This window comes from Galeopterus variegatus, unplaced genomic scaffold (genome assembly GCF_000696425.1).
Source record: "Galeopterus variegatus unplaced genomic scaffold, G_variegatus-3.0.2 Scaffold1039, whole genome shotgun sequence".
Classification (NCBI taxonomy): Eukaryota; Metazoa; Chordata; class Mammalia; order Dermoptera; family Cynocephalidae; genus Galeopterus; species Galeopterus variegatus.
Genome location: NW_007727150.1, coordinates 219187 through 225317, shown reverse-complemented (window position 1 = coordinate 225317; position 6131 = coordinate 219187). Strand labels below are relative to the sequence as shown.

General features: G+C 42.3%; 1 protein-coding gene across 1 annotated transcript in view; it reads left to right on the top strand.

The window, feature by feature from the left end:
• Positions 1 to 328: 328 nt before the first annotated feature.
• Positions 329 to 6131, top strand: part of RERE (arginine-glutamic acid dipeptide (RE) repeats) — a gene marked incomplete at its 3' end in the record, with an annotated part of 179361 nt that continues 173558 nt past the window's right edge. Inside the window, exon 1 of the mRNA XM_008574401.1 lies at positions 329 to 653. The remainder of the gene's footprint in view (positions 654 to 6131) is intronic.

The window sequence follows — 6131 nt, the reverse complement described above, 5'->3', positions numbered from 1 at the left end:
CATTTCATTAAAAAGAGAAAAAAAAAGAGGAAGAAGTCCCGCCTCCTCCGCCTGCCTTCCGCTTCCCATTGGCCCAGCCCCCTGAGCGTCACGCCGCGCTACGCCAATAGCGAGGCGCGATACTGCGAGGTGGGCCGGGCCCGAGCGGGGAGTGGGCGGCGGGTCCGTGCAGCAGCCCCACCGCCGCTCCGCCACCATCGCGGAGGTGCCCCTGCTCCCACAGACGCTCGCGAGCCGCCCGCCGCGCTCCGGATCCTCCTCTTCCTCTCGCTCGCCCCGCTGGGCTTCGGTCCCCGCCTCCTCCCTTCTTCTCTCCCCCTCTCGCGCTCCCCACATTGTCTCTGCTTCATTTTCTCTCCTAGTTGAGGAAAAAAAAAAAATCACCATCATTCTCAGGGAGCCCCCTCGCCCTCCGAAAAACAAAACCAGACATGATCCTGGGCTCCCGCCTCTGAAGGATTTGCCCGACCGAGGAGGAGGGAGCTGAGGTCCAAGTGGCAGGAAAGGTCACGGCAGGGTAGCCCCCGCGGCCCCTCTCGGCCTGCGCCCCGCGGCCGCTCAGCCTCCCGCGGCCTCCCGCCCCGTCCCCCCGACTCTCCCAGCAGCTGGGCCGAGAACTCCTCCCTGTTGATGGTGTAGCGCATCAGGGGAAGGTAAGTCTCCGACTGGCCTGCGCCGCGTCCTGGGCTTTCTCTTTCGGCCCCTCATCCTGGGGACGGGCTGCTAAGTGGGCAGGGAGGGTGGCCGCGAAAGCAGCCACTCGCGGGGCTGAGCCAGAAAGAAAAGGCGGGTGTGGAAACAGCAGAAGTGGAGGGGAGCCCGGCGAGGGCAGGGCAAGAGGGTGGCGGGGGCGAAAGGGCCGGGGGCTTCTCTGGTCCTCTCCGGGCCAAGGGACTGTCCTATGTGCCTTCTGACCCCTGTTCTCTCTTGGCTCCTTATTCATGCTTCTTGTACTTGTCTGAGGTTAAACTCTTTCATGTGACAAAATTATTGGCGGAACTGTGGGAAGGAAGTCATGGACTGAAACTGTAAATTTCTTGGATGTCTGTGGATTTGGGGGTCTTCCGAGCGGACTAATGTTGAAGTATCATTTTCACATTGGTGGAAGGTTCCCTCTTTGTGTTCTAAGTCTCTAGTCTCTGCTGTATGTGATTACAAAATTACGAAACCAGAAATCACTTGCAGCAAAATAGAATTCTCACTATCATGTTTTAGTTCTGTTCTCTGAAGCAGGGTGGCTTCTATTTATCATTATTTTTTAAGGTTATGGAAAGAAGTAGTTTTACGCAGACTGGGGTGTGTGTGTTTGGAGGAGGGGAAAGTATTGCAGGTTTCCTTTGAAACTGGTTGCTTGAGAAGTTGTTGAAAGGAAAACAAAATGATTCATTGTTGAATTGTCATTTTCCTCTGTCTCTTTTCCAAGATTTGCTTACAATTTTTCTGGATCGCAGACTTCAAACATTGATTTAAGCAAAATGTGTCCTTGAGAAAGTGGGTGCTTTAAATGTTTCAGTATGTGTTGCTATTTTAAGGTACATTTAGAAAGTAGTTTTGTATGAATCCTGAAATAGCTTTCTTCAAAGCAATTTTTTAAACACTAGAAAGATAACTAGTAAAAGGGTGAACTTGGTGAATTACAAAGTAGACATTTTAATGTAACAGATTAATACATCCTATGTTTAGTTTTGAAATAGTTTTGATAATTGCTTTCCCTTTAAAAAGAGACCTTTTTGTCTGGTGTACACTGGTCTCTTTAGTCTCAGTCTGTTGGGGGAGGGGAGAGAGGCTGGGTCTATACAATAATAAAATCATCTTTGGGTAGATATTTCCTTCCAAGGATTTGCTTGCTGAGTTAATTCCAGTGTAAATTATAAACCAGTTTTGGTTTTGATGGCCTAGGCTGGGTAGAAAGCTGGCTTCCAGCTCTCCCTGTTGTTGTTAAGGTCGAAGGGAAAAGAGGCAGAGGCAGACACACACACAGACACACACACACACACAATACCAGGCTGAGGGCTCATTGTTCTTCCATACACACATTCATTCTCTCTCTCCCATATTTGGGACTACGTTTGCACAGGCAAACACAGCTCTTTTTGGGAGACAGGAAGGGGAAAGGGAGGGTGCTTTTCTTTTTCAGCTTTCTTTCACCCATCTCTTGTCTGGCCTTTTTTGCAACCTTGCTAGGCAGAGGAGTACATCAGAAACTAAAGGACACTCAAAAACATGTTCAGAGACTCCTGTTCTCTATCTCCCTTTCTTCCCTTTTCAGCCCTGATTTCTGCTACCCTTTCTTCTTTTGAATATGTAAGGATAAAAATCCCTCTTTATATGTTGTGGCCTTGTATTCAGCTCTCAGTGCTTTCATATTTCTCATTGCCCCTGATTTTGTTGGGGACAGTGATTTGTTCACTTGACTCTTTTTGTAGTGAATGTGACCAGGGTCATTTTTTCTAAGTAGAAATAGATGGTCTCAGTTAAGATTATAAAGATTGTATTTGAGGTTAATATTTAGCAAAATTGTGTGTGTGTGTGTGTGTGTGTGTGTGTGTGTCTGATGGTTTGTGGTCAGATTTGCTGGCTATTGAGTTGTCAGTGTTGTTGTTTTTGTAAATAGGGGTTATAAGAAAAGATCTGATTTTCTGTTTTGGGGGTTACTGTAAAGGCTTCTTTGAACACTGGACAGGAAATAGGCTGAGAGTCCACTTGGGGTAAATCCAGCTCATGTCCAAGGATTGAGATTGGTGTGAATACATGTGTGTTGCAGAATAGCACCTTCTACTGGTTAATTGCTTTGAAGGATCCAAATGAAGAGGATGGGGGAGGGAAATAACGGCTGAGGCTTAATGATTTTCTTTTAAACGCAGTTGTAGTGCCTTTCTGCAAATGCCACTTCCCCGAGTTGCTAATACAGATGCCCTTTGACAGGCATGGTTGCATCAAGGTTTTATAATGTTATTGGCTGTGTCTTGACATTAATTTGTTTTGTTATCAGAAGTATTTACACATTGTGACTTCCAAAGACTCCTTTGAATTGATGCTCTTCCATCTTTTATAAGAAATATAGTTTATATTGAAATAGTAAACAAAATAAGGGTTTATTTGCATTCCAGGTGTTGGAAACTGTACATACACTAGCAGTCTTTAAAAGAAGTTTTCAGTATCATTAATAAAAAGTCGAATAAACCTACCCTGTAGAAAGTAAAACCCTAGACTGGACAGAAAGATGTTTCTCAGAGATTTAACCTGGTTAGAGGAGGAGTTGGGATGGGGAAATCTCACTAAAATCAGCTATTTTGCAGTAGTGTTGTTTTCAATAATCATGTAAACATAAATAAAATTAAGTCTGATAGGGTGGCTTATTGTGTGGATTAGATTAAATAAATAAAATTGGAGGACTGAGAAAATGTGAAATGAGTGTGTACACAGATAAACATAGAAGAAGGCCAAATTCTTGCTCAAGCTTTCTAAACCAAGGTGCAGTTTCAGAGATAATTTGCTTGATAAATGCCTCAAAGGATTTTTATCATCACACATCCTAACCCATCTCAATTGTTTAAATGGCATGAACTGTTTGTTAGGTTTGCGGTGGTAAGTCCCCCTTGGTGTGTAGGATAAACATCTTCTGTTCCAGACTGGCTGCTCCTAGGAATGTGATTTCTGTTTCAGTTTGCATTCAAAGCTTGAAGCATAATCTCTATTAAGTTTTACAATGAAATGTGAACAGATCAAATGTATTATTTCTTCAGTGGGAACAGAGTCAGGTAATTTCAATCCAATACCTTCTCTGCCAGTGTTTTGTTGCAAGGAAACTAGAGTAACTGAGAACCAGTTCATAACAAATAGGTAATCCAAATCAAGAAATAAAATGTACCAGTTACTTTTTCAACTTTGGCTTATTGGTCAGTCAAAAACGTTTTTAAAAATGGAGCAGTAATCGCTGTCAGGTCCTACAGTAATTATATGTAATATTGAACAGATATTGAACAAAAATTTGCCAGATGCTGTAAAAACACAAGAATATGATCTGTGCCCTTCTAAAAACCTGTGTATGTTGAACATTATTTTGGATTTAGTAAGCACCCATTACTCTAAAATTCATTTTGAATCTTTAACATCTTGTTCAAATCTCAGTAATCAAAACAATATTTAATAGTAAAATAAGTTGTATATACCAAGTTCAAGTTCTTTTGGGAATAGTATGCTTTCCTACTAATTGCTTTTGGCAGCTACTTTTGGAGTTGATTTAAAGGTTGAGATAGCAGAAAATTCAGATGCTTAAGTGAGTCATTAGTGTAGCCTAGCTGTGAACTTCATTAGACACACACATCCTGAAACAATACAGTATTGTCTTACAGAATCAGTTTCTGATAATGCTATGCTCTAGTTGATCATAGGTTTTTTTTTTAAAACAACCTGGGATTCCTCTTGAATCGTATTTAAGTGATTGTTAATTATTATTACTGTAATAATTATTACTGTAATAATAATAATTTTTGCAAAGTTGAAGATTTTCTTGCCCTATTTAAGTATAATTTTGGTGAGCCTGTTGGCTTGTGCTTTGTTTCTTGTCTAACAGAGTAATAGTGTTTTTTTTAAACAATGTGGAGAAATGAGCGTTTAAATATGTTAGAAAATTGTTAAGATTGCTTAAGCTATTTTAATGAACATTTGACCACAAATAACTCAAGCATGCCCAAATACTAAATATATTTTTGGTTCAAGTTTTGGTTGGAATTGTGATTTGTATCAGTAATTTGTTGGTGTTGCCAGGTAATGTAAAATGTATGTTAGGTAACTAGGTCAGATAGTACTGTTAATTTAAGAGGTTTTTAGTAAAGTGACCTGTTTGTGCCAGTGTAAAATTATTTTTAATTGGTAAAATTTACCAGTATATCAGCAACCATAGCAATATTTTTAACTGAAATCTTTCCTTATATGGTTATGTTACAAAATGATATGATCTCTAATTGATAGACTGCTTGGTATTTGGGGAATCCTCTTAGCCTATTTGTCTTGGGGTTTTGCATCAGAAGTTGAAGCCCTGGGTCATTCCCTAATTTTAAACTAGTTATACATGTGACTTTTAAGGGCTTTGGTTAGGCTGTTTTGGTTGCAAGGAACAGTAAGTCTTCCAAGTCATGTCAAGTATAGGGGAAAAGTGGAACAGAAATTTGAGCCTTAAGAGTCAGGCCTTACAGAAGAACAAGAACCCCAGGTTCAGCGGTGCCTCAGGGTTACTGGAATACTCTTAGGGATGTAGAACCCACTTAACTTTAATGACCAGATACCTTGTTGCCTCCTCAGCATGAAGAGTTTGTTGAGCTGTACCCTAGTACCAGGGCTGTGTGTGGTTGTCCAGGCTGTGTATAGAAATAAAGACGCCACTTTAAAGGGGACAGTGTTTACATTGTTGGCCTGGACTAACCTGAAAGAGAGCTTGTGAGCAAGCATGGCCATGCAGCATCTCTAGACGGAGTCCTAAAGCAGCAGGGGAGAGCCCCTCCTACAAAAGCCCATTCCAGCACACACAGCCGTGCACATATTCAGCAGAGCATGTGCGTGCACATTCGGTGGTACCTATAGTTTCCCCCAGGCTCCCAGAGGTAATGCTTCTTGAACCTTCTGAGGTTGGGAGCAGAGGAGTGCAGTGGTAGGGGCACTCAACTTGTGTGAGGTGAACATAGTTCAGGGGGAGTATGAGCAGGTGAGAATGTGGGCATGCTTCTGCATGTATGAACTGCCTGGGGATGCCCTGGAAACCTCCTTCCCTGGCAGAAAGAACCTGGCTATGTCGGTAAAGTGTAGCCACACAAGAACCTTTGCTTAGTTGCTAATGGGACCCGAAAGCTCTGGCAACTGACTTAAATAGACGTTTGATGTATAAAGACATCATTCAGGTGAATTTAAACTGGATGCTCCTTATTAAACCCAGAGCCAGCATTCCCCCTGCACCCTCACACTTCTCTGCCTGCCAATCCCTCCTTTCTGTGACCACCAAATGTGTCACAGGATGTGGTTTCTATCACTGAATGTGACCAAAGGCTTATCAGTCTGTGATCCTGATCTCTCTGGCAGGGTCACTACATAAGGTTGTTCAGGTTAGGCAATGACATGCTAATTTAAATTTTTTA